At 49.5% G+C, this 21,404-nt stretch overlaps 1 long non-coding RNA gene across 1 annotated transcript in view; it reads right to left on the bottom strand.

Moving 5' to 3' along the window:
• Positions 1-20,774, bottom strand: part of LOC141094933 (uncharacterized) — a 34,672-nt gene extending 13,898 nt beyond the window's left edge. Inside the window, exon 1 of the long non-coding RNA XR_012233206.1 lies at positions 20,655-20,774. This is a non-coding gene — a long non-coding RNA (uncharacterized lncRNA). The remainder of the gene's footprint in view (positions 1-20,654) is intronic.
• Between the last annotated feature and the right edge of the window lie 630 nt (positions 20,775-21,404).

Raw genomic sequence — 21,404 nt, 5'->3', positions numbered from 1 at the left:
CTGTGCTACCGATTGCTGGCGAGTGGCCTGGGAGTGTGCTGATGACTGAGAACGTGGTTCAGTGGGTGGAATTTCACTGGGTCTCTGGACAGTGGCAGAGGTTCTTCCATGGCGTTCCAGTGAGGAAGCTGAACCAGCTGTGTGTGAGCTGGAGGAAGAGGCCCCAACACGAGCTGAAGAGGTGGTAGGTGCTGCTGAAGATTGGCCTACATCTTCAGTGTGTCTGTGTAACTCCACCTCGTGTTTGGTATGCACATGTTTCCACATATTTGTGGTATTGAGGTTGCTCACATTTTTCCCTCGTTTAAACTTTCTGATGACACAGCTTGCATTTGACAAAGTAAATGTCATCTGCAACTGTGTCAAAAACAGACCACGCACTGCAAGTCCTGGGAGCACCAGTTTTGTGTTTTGGAAGAGGATTGCTCTTCACGGGTGCCAAAGTGGAGGCTACAGGTAACCAAGTCTGCCCCCGCCCTCTCCCTCCTGTTTTGGCTGTTCGGGGAATCTCTTCCTCAGAGCTGCTCCCACCACCTTCCTGTGGCTGACGCCATGATGGGTCAAGGACCTCATCTCCACTCCCCTCTTCAAGCACCGGCTGGTCCTGGGTTGTCTCGCCAGCACCGTATGCACCAGAAATTGGCAACTGAGTCTCATCATCTTCAGATGAGTACTGAGGTGTGCTGACAATAGGCACTGGCCCAACCGCCTCTTCAGATTCAGAGGGACAAAGCAGTTGCGCATCACTGCATACTCCCTCTTCGCGCTCTAGAATGCTGCTTGGCTTCCCACCTCTTTCCAAGCCAACAGATTCTGAGAACAGAGGATTGAGATGGCTCCTGTCCAGGGCTCTCAGACTGCCTGGGCTATTTGGCAGGTGGTGAAGAGACAGATGGTTGCTCTTCAGTGCTCTGGCCCTGAGAGGATGCGGAAGTCATTGAAGTGGATGCGTTAGCTGCCATCCATCTGACAACGGCTTCAATTTGTTCGTCACGCAGCAGTGGGGTACGGCGAGGTCCTACAAAGCTGCACATGAAGGACTGTTGCCTGGTAAAAGTGGGGGATGCCGGGTCACTGGTGGCCACAGCAGGCACATAATCCCCACGTCCTCTCCCTGCTGAAACTCCACGGCCACGACCACGTGCCTTACTCCCTGCCTTCTTCATCTTGGTAGACTGATAAAGATAGGCAGAAAAGTAAAAAATACTGGTTAGCAGGTGTTCAGGAATAAGAACACTAAGCCACCCCTAAGAAACACTAATTTGGCTAAGAGTGTGTGTGCTACACTTTAATATGATCTAATGTGGCCTACACAACTGTAAAGTGGAGTGTTTGGTGAACTTTATTTCCTTTTTTTGGGGGGGGGGGGGGGAAATAAAAGGATGTGACCAAAGTTTGAAAGCTATAGTATCACAAACTTTTTGGAGCGCTTACAAAGCAGGAAGCTAACCTACAATGCAATTGATGAGGCTCAAAAAAAAAAAAAAAAAAAAAAATATAATAGGGTGATGCTAGTCTGGCTGGCTCTGAAGGGCACAAGCCAGCAAAAAGGCTCCTCTATCTAATCCTATATAGTGTTTGCAACCAACCAATGACAATGGATGCGGATGGAAGCACACTAATATAGGAGCAAAAATCTGGACAAATTAGCTGCAAAAAAAGGACTATGTATGAGGCAGTGACGCACGCTGAGCGGACTACAACCAGCGGTGGCTGTAGAACACACTGCAACGTGAGCTGCACTCACACACAGAGAGACCTATCAGGCAGCCAAAAACAGTGCAGAGAAATGGGCTATAGCACTGAAAGGCTCCACTGTCAACTCCTTTAGTGTTTGCAACCAACGTATATGGATACGTATGGAAGCACACTATACAGGAGAAAAAAAAAAAAAAGCAGCAATAAAAGAAAAATGTTTATGAGGCAGAGACACACGCTGGGCAGCCTACAAGCAGACGTGCCTGCAGGACACACTACACAGCTTGGGTCTGCACTCACACAGCCCTTGCAGACAGCTATTAAAACTGCGCTGCTGGGCTAAAAAAAAAAAAGCTACAGTGGTGGATTATGTAGCCTGGGTAGAGCAATAGATATGTTTGATGATCGCTATTTCTAATTGTCCCTCACAGTCTTCAACAGCAGCCTGTCCCCAACTGAATTCACAGCAGAGTGAACCCGAAATGGCGGCTGCTGCGGTTTTTATAGTGCATCATGACATCATTTCAGCAGCCAATCACAGCCATGCCAGTAGTTAACATGCCTATCAGGATGTGCCCACACTTCTGAGGATCCCCATTGGCTGAATCAAATCAAGCGGGCTCCTAGCATTATGGGAACTTCCGATTCCGGTATTCGATATGAAAAAAGTATCAGATCTAAGTATCGGAATTCCGATACAGCTAATATTGGCCGATACGCGATACTTGCGGTATCGGAATGCTCAACACTAGTTACAACAGATAATTTACCATCCACGCTTACATGCTGTTTTGGGCAAGACTTGTCAGGCCTGCCGCCTATGCGAATTAGCCAAACCGCCCGCACAGCGAGCCTCAGTACAAACAATAGTGACTTCAGCGCCCCTCGAGCTTCTGACGGTGGATTACCTGACCATTGGTCCCGCATTCCAGGGGTACAAACACTACCTCGTCATGGTAGACCATTTCACTAAGTTCGCTGTGGTCACTCCCACTCAAGACCAGATCGCGGAGTCGGCTGCCTCCGCAATTTGTAGAAACTTCATAAAAGTATACGACTGCCCTCAACAGATACATTCCGACCAAGGAGCATGTTTTTTCAGAAAAATTATGGAGGAACTACACCGTCTCTATGGTATTGACAAATCCCGGACCACGCCATACCACCCGCAGGGAAACGGGGCCTGCGAACGATTTAATCCGACATTAATCCAAATGTTGTGTACTCTGGAGAGTGACAAGAAGGCCCGTTGGCCTGAATATGTCCCTGAATTACTATGGGTTTACAACAACCGGGTACACCGAGTTACCGGCTATACCCCCTACTCCCTGCTATTCGGACGAAAAGGCAAAGGGATCACGGAGGTAGAGTTGGACCCAGAGGAACCCCGGGGTATCATCATGGGTACGAAATCACCGTCACCGACTGCAAACTCTTCATCGAATTGTACATACCAAACTCCAAGACTTAGAACACCCAGGAAAGAATTTATTTCCACCTCCCAACCTCCAAAGCAGAGACCGAGTACTCATACTAGACCAACACCCCAGAACAAATTAGAGCCACGCTGGGAAGAGAGTCCCCATCGGGTCCTACGCCGTGTAAACCCTGAAGGACCTGTGTACGAAATACGACCAGAGAAAGACGGAACACTGCCTACTCGCATTGTGCACTGTAATATGCTACGCCCATGTACTTCCACCGATCCGATACAACCTGAACCTACTCCTCAGGTCTCTGAACCATTGCCAGTGTTCTGGGACCCAGACGACGAAGAAGACTTCCCCACAATATCCAGGGGCTCTCTACTCAAAGACAAACCAACTGACACAATAAGGCTGAGTTCACACGTGGCGTTTTTCGCGTTTCCGCGCCGGTTTTAACCGCGAAAAATAAGCATCCCATGCATTCCGCAATGCTGTGCTAATACTGCGGTTTTTACCACGGCGGAATCGCTTCGCGGTAAAAACCGCAGCATGCTCATTAATTTGCGGAATCGCGGCGATCCCGCACCCGTAGGAATGCATTGTTCCGCTTACTTCCCGCAAGTGGCTGTGCCCACCATGCGGAAAGTAAGCAGAACATTTGCGGATGGTACCCACGGTCCGGAGGAGAGGAGACTGTCCTCCGGGCTGTGGGTACCATATCCCTGTAAAAAAAATAGAATTTAAAAATAAAAATATTGTTATTCTTACCTTCCGACGTCCCGCGCAGTCTTCCTGCTTCTCTTCACGCTCTCGTTCCCAGTAGTCCTTTGCGAAAATGCCTGCGATGGCGTCCGTTCTCGTGGGATCGCGAAGTCTCGCGGTCATTCGCGCGACGTCATCGCGAATTACCGCGATCCCGCGAGAACTGACGTCATCGCGGGCATTTTCGCAAAGGATTACTGGGAACGCCTGCGCGGGACGCCGGAGGGTAAGAATAACACTATTTTTTTTTTTTTACAATCTTTTACTATTGATGCCGCATAGGCGGCCTCAGTAGTAAAAAGTTGGTCACACTTGTCAAACACTATGTTTGACGAGTGTGACCAACCTGTCAATCAGTTCTCCAAGCGATGCTACAGATCGCTTGGAGAACGCTAGCATTTTGCAAGCTAATTACGCTTGCAAAATGCTAGTTTTTCCGCGGGAAAATCGCGGGAATTTAAAATGAGATTTTCCCGCGGACTGGAATTCCGTAATTCTCGCGGTAATTTCCGCGAGAGTTCCGGTACGTGTGCACTTAGCCTTAACCTGCCCGAACCAGCTAGCCCACCACCCCAGTCGAACTAAGATGCTCCGAGCGGTCAACAGCTGGCAAACCCCCCGAACGATACGAATAGGACCAGTTCATATGGTAACAAAAATTGACATCTCCACAGACTAACCCAAGTATACTGAGGCCCTCGCCCGAGGACTGGCGAGCATACAGGATGGGGGAGTGTAGGGAGAAGGGCCCCCACAGAGTGTCCGGGCCAGAACCAAGGGGACCGCCATCTAGGTTCCTAAGGGAACTGTACCCGGGGAGCGGAGGAGGAGAGTGCACTGCTGGGAGTGACAGGACAGCAAGGGGAGGGGCGAGTATAAAAGGGACAGGGAGCGCGCAGGGGAGTCAGTTGGCTGAACGTCAGACACAAAGCAAGAGACTGTGGGAGTTTGAGAGAGCCAGAGTGACAGACGGTGACCAGCGGTGCCGGCAGAGGGTAGACTTACAGTGGCCTGCAGAGAGTAAGCACTGAACTTAACAAGAGACTGCCGCTTCACTCCAATCCAGGGTCACTACCTGCCCACGGTCGTCCGCAGCGGTTACCGCTGTGCTCCAGTCTGTTGCGGCCTGTCCGCCGCCCCTCACAGCCGCTTCACTCCAGCCCGCCCGCTACCATCCCGCGGCTGCGGCCTGTTAATCATTGCCCGGAGTTGATGTCACCCCGCTGCAGTCGGCAGTTGGGGCCTACTCCTCGCCTACAGAGAAACTCTTTGCCTAGGCCCAGGCCGGGCACGTGGCCTGCCAACCGCCACTCCTGGTAACTGCGACACAACCCTGCTTGGAGACTGGAGTCTTATTGAACTCGCTTACGAGCTGAACCCCGCTGTCTCTACAGGGGGTTACGTCATGAAAGGACTTCCTCAGGGCCTGTTGTGCCCCAACTCCATCTTGGCTCCGGGGCGAATGAAGATTACGACAGTTCTTCAGCAGCTGGGCCCAGCAGCTGTGACACAAAAAGCAGCCTCAGAGACGTCGAGGGACGTCAGGACGGATAAGTGACACTATAGGAAATAAGGACCCGTAATCGGCCATATCGCGGCCCTATAGCAACCGGCCTTTGCCGGGTTAGTCGTGTTCTCTCTGAAAGTGTTTGTTTGTGCAGAGTCCCTGCAAGGACAATAGCTGTTATTGTGCATTGGTTGCTTAGCATCGCCCTAGTGGCTTAAATTTATAAAAGTTCTCTAGCCAAAGTTCAATCCAGTCTCGCGTCTCTTCACTGCATCCTGCATACCTGCTGTTACCTACACTTCAATACAAAAAGTGAAACTCATATTATATCGAGTCAATACAAACAGAGTTATCTATTTCATGTGTTTATTTCTGTTAATGTTGTTGATTATGGCTTACAGCCAATGAAAACCCAAAAGTCATTATCTCAGTAAATTAGAATACTTTTTAACACCAAATTGAAAAATTATCTTAAAATACAAACTCTTAGCCAACTGAAATGTATGTTCAGTAAATTCACTCAATACTTGGTCGGGGCTTCTTTTGCATCAATTACTGCATCAATGTGGTGTGGCATGGAGGCGATCAGCCTGTGGCACTGCTGAGGTGTTATGGAAGCCCAGGTTGCTTTGATAGCAGCCTTCAGCTCAGCTGCATTGTTGGGTCTTGTGTCTCATCTTCCTCTTGACAATACCCCATAGATTCTGTATGGGGTTAAGGTAGGGCAAGTTTGCTGGCCAATCACAGTGATACTGTTGTTTTTAAACTAGGTATTGGTACTTTTGGCAGTGTGGACAGGTGCCAAATCCTGCTGGAGAATGAAATCTCCATCCCAAAAAGTTTGTTGGCAGAGGGAAGCATGAAGTGCTCTAAAATCTCCTGGTAGACAGCTCCGCTGACTTTGGTCGATAAAACACAGTGGACCTACACCAGCAGATGACATGGCTCCCCTAACCATTACTGATTGTGGAAACTTCACACTGTACCTCAAGCAGCTTGGATTGTCTGCCTCTCCATTCTTCCTCCAGACTCTGGGACCTTGATTTCCAAATGAAAACCGGATTACTTACCGGTAATACTCTTTTGTAGAGTCCACGACAGCACCCACTGAGAGAGGGGATCCGCCCCCGGAACAGGAAACCTACAGAGAGATAAATTGGGCAGTCCCCCTCGCTCCCTCAGTTTGTGTTACCGAGAACAACGGAGGAACCGCCATACATGTTTTAGTCAACTGTTTGGGCGATTCATCTATCTTACCCCTATGCAGTTTTAAGCTTACTAAGTTTAATCACATATCTAACTTAAATTATAATCTCCACCACCAAGGAGACCCATGTGTGAAAAAATTCTTACGGGAGGGAAGTGAGCGGGTGCTGTCGTGGACTCTACAAAAGAGTATTACCGGTAAGTAATCCGGTTTTTCCTCTTCGCCACGACAGCACCCACTGAGAGATTTTCAGAGATAATCACTTGGGCGGGCACACCGTGTTAAGGACTGATCTACCAAAAGTTAGATCCTCGGTAGAGGACAAATCTAGTCTATAGTGACTATAAAAGGTAGATGGAGAAGACCAGGTTGCAGCCTTACATATTTGTTCAATTGGGACGTTCGCCCTCTCGGCCCAGGAGGATGATATGGCTCTAGTAGAGTGCGCCTTAATCCCCAGTGGAGGGTCTTCTCCTTTTGTCAGATACGCCATTGTGATCGCATCTCTAATCCATCTGGATATCGTGCCTGATGTAACTGCAGACCCCTTCCTGCTGCCCTGGAATGAGACAAAAAGAGACCTACTCTGCCTCCAGGGACTGGTCCTATCAAGGTAGGCTAGCACGGCTCTTTTCACATCTAAGGTGTGATATTTCTCCTCGTCCTGTGTTGACGGGTTCTCATAGAATGAAGGTAGGCATATCTCTTGAGACCTATGAAATTTAGTTGCCCGTTTGGGCAGGTAGGACGGGTCCGTCTTTAAAATGAGACTGTCTCGTGTTGTTAACAGGAACGGTGGGTCTACTGACAGAGCATGAAGATCACTCACTCTCCTGGCCGATACTAAGGCCACCAGCATAGCCGTTTTCAATGAGAGGCACTTTACTGATGCTGAGCTTATGGGCTCAAATGGTGCCTGAGTGAAGGCATCCAAAACCAGAGTAAGGTTCCACGCTGGAAGTCGAGGCACATGCACCGGTTCTGCTCGTTGACAGGCCGAGATAAACCGAGTCACCCATCTATTTGCTGCCACGTTATAGTTAAACAGGGCTCCTAGGGCTGACACGTGGACCTTAAGAGTGCTTACTGAGAGTCTAAGTTCTCGGCCTCTTTGTAGAAACTCTAGAATGGCCGTAATGGGTACTTCACCAGCTAGTTTTGTTGGGTGAAAGGCCAGGAACTTCCTCCACACCTTAGCATATATTTTTGTCGTGGACTCCTTCCTGCTTTGTAGCAGGGTATTGATTAGGTTCTTTGAGAAACCCTTCTGCCTCAGTAGCTCCCTTTCAAATTCCAAGCCGCTAGGTGCAGGGCTTTGGCCTGTGGATGGTAGCAGGGTCCCTGCGAGAGAAGATTCTGGTGCAGCGGCAGGATCCACGGGTCGGTTACCGACATGGCTCTCAGCCATGAAAACCACGGTCTTTTTGGCCAAAACGGGGCTATCATTTCTGACCCTCGCCCTCTCCTGTCTTATTTTCCTGACTACTGTTGGTAGTAGCACCATCGGAGGAAAGGCATAGGCTAGTTGGAATGCCCAGGGTGCTTGGAGGGCATCTAGAATATCTGGGTTGTCCGACCTGTAGAGAGAAGCAAACCTTTTTACGCGCCTGTTGGCTCTGGTTGCGAATAGGTCTATCTCCGGTCTGCCCCATTCTGACGCTATCATTTCGAAGACGTCTCTGCTGAGGACCCACTCTCCCTGGTATAGGGCCTGGCGACTGAGATAGTCTGCTCGGGAGTTGTCCACTCCTCTTATATGGAGCGCTGACAAGGAGAGAAGATGGACCTCGGCCATCTCCAGAATCTTTCCCGCGATAGACATCAGTGGCATTGACCGCGTGCCTCCTTGCCGGTTTATATAGACTACTGCGGTGGTATTGTCTGTCTGGATCCTTACGTGGGCGCCTCTTAACTGCGGGAGGAAGTGAGATATCGCATAAAAAAAAACGCTGTTAGCTCCTTTACATTAGAGGAGGCCTCTATTTCATTCTCCACCAGCCTTGTACCATGTGCTCCTCTAGGTGGGCTCCCCAACCTAAGGGGCTGGCATCCGTGGTGAGTATCTTGGAGGGAGTCACCCACCACTGTACTCCCTTCGATAGATTGGAAGGAATTAACCACCATTTTAGGGATTCAACCACCTCGGGCGATACGGATATCTTCCCTTCCAGCCGCCCCTGCAGTCTGTCTCCTGCAGAATAGCCCACTGTAGTCCTCTAGAGTGGAACTGAGCCCATTGCACCGCTGGAATGCATGATATTAGTGACCCCAGCAAGGACATGCCCTGTCTCAATGATATTACGGGTCTTCCTGTAGCATTCTGTACTTTGTCGATTATGGCCATTACTTTGGCGTTTGGCAGAAAGCACTCCTCAGTTACGGAGTCTACTTGCAGGCCCAAAAACCTTTGACAGGTCACTGGCTCTAGTCTGGATTTCTCCCAGTTAATTAGCCAACCCAGTGTTTGTAGGGATGAGATAATCCTAGCTATTCTTGCTTCACACTGTGAAACAGAATTCCACACTATGAGTAGGTCATCTAAGTAAGGGACAACTAGGGTGTCATTCAGCCTTACATATGACATTACTTCCAGCATTAATTTGGTAAATACCCGAGGAGCCATGGATAGCCCGAATGGCATTGCCGCAAACTGGAAATGCTGAATCCGACCTCTGAACCAGACTGCTACCCGCAGGAACCTCTGGTGCCCTCGATATATGGGGAGATGGTAGTAGGCGTCCTTTAGGTCCAAGACCGCCATATAACACCTGGGAAACAAAAGCTTTATTGCAGACTTAATCGACTCCATTTTAAACGACCTCAGTCTTAGGAAGGTATTAAGTTTCTTTAAATTTATTATAGTCCTGTAAAAGCCATCTGGTTTTGGGACTAAGAATAGAGGAGAATAAAAGCCCATCCCTGTTTCGTCGTCTGGGACCTCCACTAGAACCTGTTTAGTTAGCAGTACCGCAATCTCCATCTCCAGAGCTTCCTGCTGAGATCGGGACTTCATAGAAGTCAATAAGAAGGAGTTCGGTGGATACCGAACGAATTCTAATTTTAGGCCTGATGATACAATACTTAGGGCCCACGGGTTTGATGTCACCTTCATCCATTGGCGGCTGAATCTTAATAGCCTGCCACTTACCGGTATAACGGATTTAATCTGGATCTGTCTCCTCTGAAGGGACGTTTCCCGAATAGGTTGCCTCTTTGCTTGGGGTCCTTATTTCCCCAGCGGTCCTGGGGTCTAAAGTCTCTTTTTACCGAACGGCGGCTTCCTGTAGGCCCTCCTGTTGAACGGAACATACGGGTTAGGGAACCCCTTTTTCCTCTCCCCCGCTTTTGTCAAAATCTCATCCAGTTCTGTACCAAACAGGTACTTACCCTGGCAGGGTATAGCACACAATCTAGTTTTTGCTTGTGTGTCTCCTTTCCACCCCTTCAACCATAAGGCCCGCCTGCCTGCATTGGTCAGTCCTGCCGCTGTAGCCGACAACCGGAGAGAATCCGCGGAGGAGTCGGAGAGGAAGGCCGCGGCTCCCTTAATGAGGGGCATAGAGGAAAGAAGCCTACTCCTAGCTATTCCATTTTTAATATTGTCCTCCAAGTCGTTCAGCCACACCAACATAGATCTTGCCGTACATGTGGCTGCTATTGCGGGCTTAAAGGCTGCCGTACAAGCTTCCCAAGATCTTTTGAGGAATGTATCGGTCTTACGATCCGAAGAATCAGCCAAAGTTCCCGAATCCTCCACCGGCAAGGAGGATCTACGGGAGGTAGAGGCCACTGCCGCATCCACCTTGGGGGCTCTCGACCAGGCCGTTAACTCCTCATCGTCAAAGGGATACTTACGCTTTGACGTTAAGGGGAGGAAGGTCCTCTGACCTTGTTTCTCCCATTCCCTCTTAACTAGGTCTTTTACAGCTGGGACCACTGGGAATGCTCGGACCTTTTTACGGGAAATACCCACAAACATTATGTCCTGAGGGGTTTTGGGGTCCTTACTCTCCGGCAACCCCATGGTATTTCGGACAGACTTCACGAGATTACTGACACTGTCCGTGGGGAAACACGTCTGATCTTCGTCCTCTGAGGAAAGGTATTCCTGGGACTTATCGGAATCTAGTTCTCCGGTATCTGACGGTGACCTAGACGCCAGCGAGACTCATCCTTTAGATGAACGTATTTCTCTCACGGAGGAGTGACCCCCTAGACTACTGGAACCGCCTAAGGCCCGTAGTTCCTCTCTTATCAGTGCCCAGATATCCTCCTTCTTCCGTGAGGATTCCTCCTGCAAGGCCTCCTCAACACATGATTGGCATAATCTCTTTGGGTGGCCATCCGGGAGGGGCTGCGAACATAAGGCACACTCACTATGTTTCGCCTTCTCTGTTCTTTTATCCGGCTGCGGTGTCCGGGACCCAGGCTGAGGCGAGGCACGGGACGACTTCTTTTCCTTACGTTTCTTCTCTAATGGCTCATCTTGCCTGGAAGGCCCAATGGATTCCTTCCTAGAGCTGCCACTTCTTCTGGTGCTATTGGTTCTCCTCGTAGCACTGCTCTGTCTACTGCCAAGTGGGGATACCACTAGCTGACCTAATGGGAGCGAAGCTGAGTCATCTAAGGACGACATGACTGCGCACTAGCGCTGTGTCTGTGGCTTCCTTTTAAAGCCTTTGCCATAGCTGCTCCTCTTTCTCTTTTTTTTTTTTTTCCCCCCCTTTCTCCCCCTACTGCGCATGCGCGGGTGTTGTCCCGCGGTCTCTGCCTTCAGCCTGATCCCGGAAGTCCTCCTCCACTTCCGGGTTGCCTCTTCTGGAGCGCTGGGTCACCGCAAATAGTGATGCGGCCGGCAACACCGCGCGTCTGCGCCCCCTCTCCACGCACGGGGTCCTTCTCCTGCCAGGTATGACTCCCAGCAGCGCCGCTCAGCACACACCGCACAAGCCCTTCTGCCACACTGGGAGGGGGGGGGGGGCGCGCCGGTCTCAGTACGCCCGATGGCGTTTGTAATGCGTCCACCCCCTCGGGGGGGGGGGGGGGGGGGGGGGGGGAATATAGCCATAACCCCAGTGAGCTTTGGCACCACTTTCGCCTCCAGCCTCACCTGCATTACGCCAGCTCTGGGGGGGGGGGGGGGAAATACACCTCTCCGCCCGACGCTGCCTCCGGTCCTGGGGCCCCTGCTGCTCATATTCTGCACGCAGGCGGCTACCAGACCAGGCATCCTCTTCTGCAGGAACAGGAAACCAAACTGAGGGAGCGAGGGGGACCGCCCCATTTATCTCTCTGTAGGTTTCCTGTTCTGGGGGCGGATCCCCTCTCTGTGGGTGCTGTCGTGGCGAAGAGGAAAATACAAAATTTACTTTCATCTGAAAACATCTTGGACCAATTCTTTTTCTCCTTGGCCCAGGTAAGACGCTTCTAGCATTGTCTATTGGTCATGAGTGGCTTGACACAAGGAATGCCACACTTGTAGCCCATGTCCAGGATATGTCTGTGTGTGGTGGCTCTTGAAGCAATGACTGCAGCATTCCTTGGGAATCTCTCTCAAATTTTTGAATAATCTTTTCTTAACAATCCTTTCAAGGCTGCGGTTATCCCTGTTACTTGCGCACCTTTTTCTACCACACTTTCTTTCCATGCAACTTTCCATTAATAGGCTTTAATACAGCACTCTGCGAACAGCCAGCATCTTTAGCAATGACCTTTTGTGGCTTACCCTACTTGTGGAGTGTGTCAATGACTGCCTTGTGGACTTCTGTCAAGTCAGCAATCTTCCTCATGATTGTGGAGCTTACTGAAACAGACTAAGGGACCTTTTTAAAAGCTTAGGAAGCCTTTGCAGGTTTTTTTTGTTAATTATTCTAATTTACTGAGATAATGGCTTTTGGGTTTTCATTGGCTGTAAGCCATAATCATCAACAGTAACAGAAATAAATACTTGAAATAGATCACTCTTTAATGACTATGTAAAATATGAGTGTTACCGCCATGTCCACCCGCATTCCGGTCTCACGATGGGCTGCTGGGACCGGGGTGCGCTGTGCCTGTGCTCCCGGCCTTGCAGCCTCCCCAGGTTCCTCACTATCCGTGCATGCGCACTCTTAGGCCTCGGCTGCGCACTTGCCGGGTGCACTAGACTTCTGCCAGAGACCTGACCCGGAAGTGATCTCGCTGGGTGTCCGGTATCAGGTATATCAGACGGCTTCGGCCGTTCATCGGCGCCTGATTATTATTTCCTGCATTTGACTGTGTAGGTGCTCTCCCAGGTCCTTGTACGCTTCCAGTGCATGCTCTACCCCTGTACGTGCTCTGCTCTGTCCCTGTACGCCTGTCAGGGCGTGCTCTGCTCAGCCTAGGATCTCGCACCCTCTGTGAACTCTGCCTTGTCCCAGACCCTGTGTCGTTCTCCTCTGTGAACTCTGCCTTGTCCCGGATCCTGTGTCTCTCCGCGGCTGCTCAGTTCCGTCTTATTCTCGGTGAGTACGCTGATTCTTCTCCTTGTCCTCGAGCCGATCCTCTGGCAATAACTATTGCGGTACACCTTCCTCCTGGGCCTGCCCCTAATGGTCCCTGTATAGGGGTCAGTTTCACCTGGCCAGCTTGCCCAGGGTCGGTCGGTACCATGATCCAGTAGGTCCACTCTAGGTTTCATAACAGAATAATCAGGCCATGAACGCCGCTGATGCCTCAGCTGCTGCTCAAAAAGGAGTTGGTGTACTTGTGGGAGAATCCACGGAATCCCAGTTCTCTGCCTTACAGGCCTCTGACCCAGGGAATGCATCCCAGCTTGCCATTTTCCTACAGGAGCTTGTTCAGCTGTGTGACACCCAGACTCACATTTTAAGCTATATGGCTTCCGTGGATGACCGTCTGTTATCCCTTCAGTCTGCCGCCTCGGCTTCTGCACAAGCTCTGCCTTGTAATCCCGATCCCATCCTGCACCTTCCACCCCGCCTAGGTAAACCACCCTGGTGCTGTAGCAATCCCAAGCTGTGCCAGGGTTTTTTTGAATCAATGCCGTCTACATTCTGAATTATCTCTGCATCAATACCCCACAGATTGGGCTAAGGTGGCGTTTGTGGTTTCTCATTTAGAGGGGGAGGTACTGGCTTGGGTTACTCCTCTGTGGGAGCGGGACAATCCCATAACCTCTTAGCTGTCAACCTTTTTGGAGACCTTCCACAGAGTGTTTGATAAACCAGGTTACGTAGCCTCAGCCACTGAGTCTCTTTAACCTCCACCAAGGCTCCCTCACCGTTGGGCAATATGCCATTTGTTTTTGTACTCTGTTCTCGGAACTGGGATGGAATAACGAAGCGCTGGTCGGTGCATTCTGGCGGGGGTTGTTGGGTTGAATTAAGGATGAACTTGCGGGTCGGGATACTCCTACCTCCCTAGATTTAATTTCCCTGGCCACATGTATTGATCTACGCTTCCAGGAGCGTTCAAGAGTCCACTCGAGAGAAAAAGTACCATCGTCCAGTCCCTGCCACCCATAGGCCTCCTAGCCCACGGTCGTCAGCATCCCCTTCCGTTCTTTCACCTGAACCTATGCAGGTGGATTGGGTCAGAATGGCCGATCTGTGAGGGAAAGAGAGTGTCGCGCAAGGCCTTTGTTTTTACTGTGGTAGTGCCTCGCATTTCCTCCGTTCTTGCCCCGAGCGGCCGGGAAACTCCTCCGCCTAGGTCATGTAGGAGAGGCCTCCTTAGGTGTGTGTGACTCCTCTCTACCCTTAACCATGTCTGTCCAAATAATTTTGAGAATAGGCTCTACTCTGAGTTGGCGTATATGGATTCGGGCTCGGCAGGCAACATAAGTCTTAAGGAGGTCAGAAAGCATCAGATTCTGGTCAGGCTTCTGGAGGAACCGCGGCTGATTTCCTCAGTAGAAGGAAGGCCACTGCGTGAAACCATCACGAAGGTGTCACATGGACCCGTCCTGTGTGACGCGACCAGCAGGCCGGTAACTAGAACAGGACGCGGCACATGATACTGTCCTGTGTGACACGGCTCGCAGGCCGGTAACTAAAACAACAAGACAAAGGGAAGTTAAACAGTTACAACGGTGGGCCCTGCGATAGGGAAAGGGGACATGGAGACCTCCTGCATTCCCCTGAGTCAGTGTCCCTAACGCTCCTAACATACCCTATCCCGGTTCTGCACCGGGCGCCGATCAGGAACCTGTCGCTCTAGCACACCATACACCTATCCCTTGCTAGGAAGCTGGGTGGCACAGGCACTGGCCCCACCACTGCACTAATACACAACAAGGAAAGACACAAACAGGGAAACACCACTTAGCTTTACTCTGTTGCACTTGCTCCTGGCCACCGAGTCCACCACCAGCATGCAGCTCTCCTCCTGAATCGCTGCCACCAAGCTCTGTCAGAGCTACAAGGAAATCCCCTATAACTCCTTTCACACCAGGGCTAAGACAGTGCTGCAAGGAATGCTCTCCAGCTCCTTCCTCCACCAAGGATGGTTGAAATGAACACTATCACCAACACCTGTGACTCTTATAGCAGAGTCAGCAATCACACCTGAATTTTAATCATGTGCACTTAACTAAAGAAACAAGAGTGCAATGACGCTCACCACCACCGGGGGCAAACTTAGAACAAACGACACCACAGTGCAATAATCCTAATGGCCACCGGGGGCAAAAACCAACCTTAAGCACAGCTTAGGAAAAAAAAAAAAAAAAGGTTACCTGTGCTTTTTATCAGTCCTGATCCAGCATGGATCATGACAGAAGGTTACAGAAGAGGTGGAGTTGCATTCTATGTCCTGCCCAATTTGCTACCCTGGCTGAGGGCACATGAATCTATCCCTGACTGGCGCTCAGGAGATGTTCTATATTGGGGTGCGCACTGCCATGATCATTGCCTGTTACTGGTTTGTCCATTCGTAGTGTCTCGACCTGTCTTCGCTCCTGTCAGATTACCAGCTCCTTATTGGCCCTTCACGGATGTCTTCTGCTGGATTCTTACAGTATTTGACAAAAAGAAAGACATCTCACTTCGTCCTTGTACTGACTACAGAGGTCTCAAAGAGATTACCGTGAAGAACAGGTACCCACTGCTGCTCATCCCAGAGCTCTTTAATTGTCTGCGAGGAGCAAGGATCTTCACTAAGGTTGACATTCGTGGGGCCTACAACCTAGTCCAAATTCGCTCCGAGGATGAGTGGAAGACCACATTTAACACCTGGAACGGTTATTACGAGTATTTAGTTATACCCTTCAGTCTTTGCAATGCTTCCAAGGTTTTTCAAAAGTTGGTTAATGACATCTTCCATGATCTGTTATACTATTGCGTGGTGGTTTACCTGGATGACATTGTTTTTTTCTCCGGACTTGCCCACCCACAGATGGAATGTTCGCCAGGTATTGCTGTGACTATGAGAGAATCAGCTTTACGCCAATTCGAGAAGTGCATTTTTGAACAGACTTCCCTACCTTTTCTAGGTTACGTTATCTCCAATTCTAGTCTATTGATGGATCCCAAAAAGGTGTCTGCCATTCTCAACTGGCCACAACCTCAGGGGATTAAGGCCATTCAACGCTTTCTTGGCTTCGTGAACTACTACCGACAATTTATTTCTCGTCACTGACTAAGCCAATCTCGGCTCTTATCCGCAAAGGATCCAATCCCAAAGTCTGGTCAATTGAGGCGTAAGAGGCCTTCTTAACCCTGATACGGAGGTTTGCAGAGGCTCCTATATTGCATCGTCCTGTGGCTAGCAAGTCATTCACTCTCGATGTGAACGCTTCGTCCACGGTTATCAGTGCTGTTCTCTCCCAGAAGTCTTCTTCAGGTCGATTAGTCACCTGAGGTTTCTTCTCCAAAGCACACTCCACTTCAGAATGCAACTATTCCATCGGGTACAGGGAGTTGTTGGCCATTAAGTTAGTGTTGGAGGAGTGGCGGTATCTTCTCGAAGGAGCCATACATCCTTTTATTGTCTACACCGGCCACAAGAATCTGGTGTACATTCAGTCCACGCAAAGGCTTAACCCTTGACAAGCCAGATGGTCCCTGTTCTTCGCTCGGTTTGACTTCGAACTCCACTTTCGGCCAGGCATCGACAATGCTAAGACAGATACTCTCTCCAGTTCCTTCCAGTCGGAGGATCCCCCTCACATCATCGACCCTTCTAGGGCAATCACCATGGCTCCACTCGGGGTTACCACACCACCAGATAAGATGTTCGTGGCAGAGAAGGACAGGGTCATTTCTATAAATTGGCTGGCCATGCTGGAATCAAGAAGACTCTCTCATCTCTCGCTACTTCTGGTGGCCTTTCCTCTGTCAATATGAGGAGGTGGCAACTTCCCTCCGGGCTCTTGCATCCCCTTCTGGTACCTTCTGCTCCCTGGCAACACATTGCCATAGATTTTTATTACTGATCTGCCTCATTCCTCGGATTGTACGGTTATTTTGATGGTTGTGGACCGTTTTTCGAAAATGGCTCATTTTGTTCCCCTACCCGGCTCACCATCTGCTCCAGAATTGGCAAAGATCTTTGTTAGTCACATTTTCAAGTTTCATGGCTTCCCTCTACACATAGCATCTGACAGAGGTGTACAATTTACTATTTGCATCTGGAGAGCTCTCTGCAGACTCATGAAGGTAACTCTGGATTTTTCCTCGGCCTATCACCCTCAGACTAACAGCCAGGTAGAACAAGTCAACCAGGTCCTGACGTCTTACCTTCGGCACTTTACTAATGTCCATCAGGATGACTGGGTCAGCCTTCCTACCTGGGCAGAGTTCACATATAGCATCTCAGCGAATCTTCTACCTAGTCTTCGTTCTACATCACTTTTGGTCAACACCCCAATATGCCACTCCCGGTTTCCCTTGTCTTGGGCGTGCCAGCAGCTGACTCCATGTCGAAGGAGTTTTCTCTGATCTGAGGGGAGACTAAGGGTACCGTTACACATAGCGATGCACCAGCGATCCCGACCACAATATGACACGGTCAGGATAGCTGGTGCATCGCTAAGTGGTCACTAGTGAGCTGCCAAACAGGCAGATCTCACCAGCGACATAGCAGCGGTCGGGTGTCGCTACTTACCTGTCAGACGAGGCGATCCTGACATCCTCCCGCCTGCGTCCGCGCGTCGCTCGTTGCCACTGCAGGAAGCCCAGCAGGAAGTGGCCAACGAGAAATGGCCCAGGATGTTCTCGCGCTACAGCGATAACCAGCAGGGGAGCCGGTCGGAGGTAATTATCACATGTAGCGATATCGCTAGCAATATCGCTGCTGGGTCACAAAACTAGTGACATTATAGCGATATTGCAAGCGATATCGCTTAGTGTAACGAGCCCTTAAGGATGCGCTTGAGAGGGCTTCTGGCAAGATGAAGTGATAAGCAAGTCAATGATGTTACCTTCAAACTGAGGTTGCCTGCCTCACTTCATATTCCCAACACCTTCCATGTACAGTATCTCTCCTTAAACCCGTGGTTCTCAATCATTTCCATGCCACATCCAGTCACTCTCCTCCATCCAGTAACACTAGGGATGTCTTTGAGGTAAATGATATACTGGCCTCAAAAAGGGTTAGATGGAGAACCTTCTTTTTGATTGACTGGAGGGATTTGGGTCCTGAGGAGAGATTTTGGGAGCCCCGAGAGAACATTCATGCCCCTCGTATTCTCGAGAGGTTCCTCTGCAGATGTAAGAAGGAGGGGCGTAAAGGGGGGGTACTGTTACCGCCATGTCTTCCTGCGCTCCGGTCTCCCGACGGGCTGGGCGCTCTGTACTGTCACTGTGCTCCCGGCCTTGCAGCCTCCCCAGGTTCCTCACTGAACGCACATGCGCACTCATAGGCCTCGCCCCCGTGCTTGTCGGGTGCACTAGGCTTGTGCCAGAGTCCTGACCCGAAAGTGATCTCGCTTCGGCTGTTACTCAGCACCTGATTATTATTTCCTGCACTTGCCTGTGTAGGTGCTCTCCCATGTCCCTGTACTCTTCCAGTGCGTGCTCTGCCATGGTGGCAAGCATTTGGCTATGCCATCATCTCCAATTGGGATTTGACCTTCAAAACCTCTTATGATATCAGACCTTAGGTATACCAGAGTATTTTCTGGTTCATGTGGCCCATAAAACATTTTTTTTATTTTACTCGCTTATATAGCACCATTGATTTGATGTACAGACACATCATCATCACTATCCCGGGGATTACATTCTATATTTGCTATCAGTATATCTATGGAATGTAGAAGGAAGGCTGAGTATATGAAGAAAACCCAAACATCTTGCATATCAAGTTTTTGGTGGGATTTGGTATATTTGTGTATATACACTCACACACACACACACACACACACACACCTCTATACCTAAAGGGAGGATTTATGAAGAATTTGACATAAATAAATAGTAAACAGCAGATGCAGGTTCAACCAATAGGACCTGCATCTATCTCAAGAATGGGGCCCCAATGGAGATGGCTGTTGGTGGAGAAATGGTTGTAATTTCTATTCATTAGGATGTAAATTTTGACTACTTCTCCACTAACAGCTATGCACGACGGCCCCATTTTCGAGATAAAAGCACTGGTGGGACTTTCATCTACTATACCTAAATGGTATATCCTATAGATATACTATATTTGTATGAGATTAGAATACCCATTGCAGTGCAGCGGGGTTGGTGCAGTGCGACAGATAGGCAGTGACCACAGGAAAGTTCAAAGCAGAGTATTTTTAGTGCCCAAAACAAACTTACAAAGGGAAAACAACGGTATCCTCCGGATCGCAGCCGGGGCATCACAAGAGTCCGTATCCGAGACCATTGCCATGGGCGACTGCACCACTGTGTCATGCTGAGGGGTGCCAGGCATTTGTTTCCCTTGGCTCTGTGTTAACTGCACACCAGATGTTGCAGAGCCACCTGCTCTGCAATTTGTAAAAACACTCCAACCCATCCAATTTTTTGCTGCAGGGTTTTTAAATGAAATCTGTGGCCATGGGCCACTTGTAAGACCCGGCCTGGAGGGAGCAAACTGCCCCACTACCATCCTGTAGCTCGCTCCAAAAATAAGAGCCCATGCCAGGTTTTCTTAAATCTGTCTTGGGCAAATAGCTTGCCCAAGACAAAACTTACTTTTATTTTGCCCTGCAGTCACAGTTATGCCTGTGACTGCAATGCACTCCAGTGGCCTTAATACGCTTCTATGCGCATCCTGGGAGATACATAGCGACCCTCGCATATAATACTTGTCACTGCCTCACACCATTTAAAAGGTGAGCGAAACATATATTTGTGTGATTCACCGCGCTATGCTGAGCAGATGTATACAGAAAAAAAAAAAAAGGTGTAAATCCTGATAGACTCTCTATAATGGTCTTTGTTGGCTTTATTTAGAGCCAGTGCAGGGACGATATCCACTGTTGAAAAAAAATGACAAAGTGCTGGGTAAGGAGGGATCCACTAAACCCACAAATAGTGCTAGCGTTCCAGTAGCCAGTTAGGCTGTGTGCACACGCTGCGGATTATGTGCGGATTCATCCACGCGGATTTTGTAAAATCCGCAGGTGAAACCGCAGGTCAAAAGACCTGCGGTTTTACCTGCGGATTGCTCTGCTGTTTTGCCCTGCGGTTTTTCATCTCCTCAATGGAGGAGATGGCAAACCGCAGGGGAATCCGCAGAAAGAATTGACATGTCAATTCTTTCTGCGGATTGAAAACCGCAGATAATCCGCGCGGAAAAATCTGCACCGTCTGCACTGCGGTTTTTGATTCCCATAGGGAATCATGGTACTGTACACCGCAGCAAAAACTGCTGCGGGTCCGCAGCGGCCAAAACCGCTGCGGAACCGCAGCAAAATCCGCAGCTTGTGCACACAGCCTAAGTCCTGGTAGGACTTCTATGCACTTACTTCTGGTAATTGCTCTGTCACAGTCTGGCTGAGGCAGCAGCTGCTGATAGAGTGATAAGCAATGCAGTGTAAGGAGGGATCCACTAGACACCCTAATTATGCTAGCATTCCAATAATCAGTTAGTCCTAATAGGACTTCTATGCACTTACTTCTGGTGATTGCTCTGGCGCAGTCTGGTTGAGGCAGCGGCTCTGGCTGAGGCAGCAGCTGCTGATGGAGTGATAAGCTATGCAGCATGTAGTAGGGGAGCGGGTAGACGCCAGCAACTCGTGTACTCCGGCCGGAAGTATTGACGAGGACGCAGCGAGAGTGGGGGGCGGAGCTACTGTGACATCACAGGCAGGGATGAGGCCAGGTGCACGAGAGGCACCAACATGTTTCGAGGGGTGCTTCCCTCTTCATCAGGGCTATGCTGAATGCCTGTCAGCCCGTCCTTATATACTAGCTCACCCAGCTGCAACCCATACCAATCATTAGTCTTGGGCAGAAATGTATGGGGTTTTTTTTTGGTTTTTTTTTTTTCCTTTCTCTGTGTGTATTGTTGCATCAAGTTACGCCTTGCTGCTATAATTGCAATATTATATTGTTGATTTATTAAAATGGATAGTCCGCTTTGTCTCCTAAATAATAAAAGTATACCTAACTTGTGTGCATAATATACTAAACTAAAACATAACTTTTATTTATACCAATTTTAAGATAATTTCAAATAATTTTACTGGAACTAAATAAATAAAACATGAGTAGCAGCAAGGCGTATCTTGAGGCAACAATACACACAGAGAAAGGAAAAAAAAAAACACCCTGCACTGGCTCTAAATAAAGCCAACAAAGACCATTATAGAGAGTCAATCAGGATTTGCACCTGGGTAGCATAACAAATCTAGCACAAGTGCATA

This window comes from Dendrobates tinctorius, unplaced genomic scaffold (assembly GCF_039654945.1).
Source record: "Dendrobates tinctorius isolate UK_male_01 unplaced genomic scaffold, ASM3965494v1 ptg000065l, whole genome shotgun sequence".
Classification (NCBI taxonomy): domain Eukaryota; kingdom Metazoa; phylum Chordata; class Amphibia; order Anura; family Dendrobatidae; genus Dendrobates; species Dendrobates tinctorius.
The sequence above is the reverse complement of the archived record's forward strand: the minus strand, read 5'-3'. Positions and strand labels throughout refer to the sequence as shown.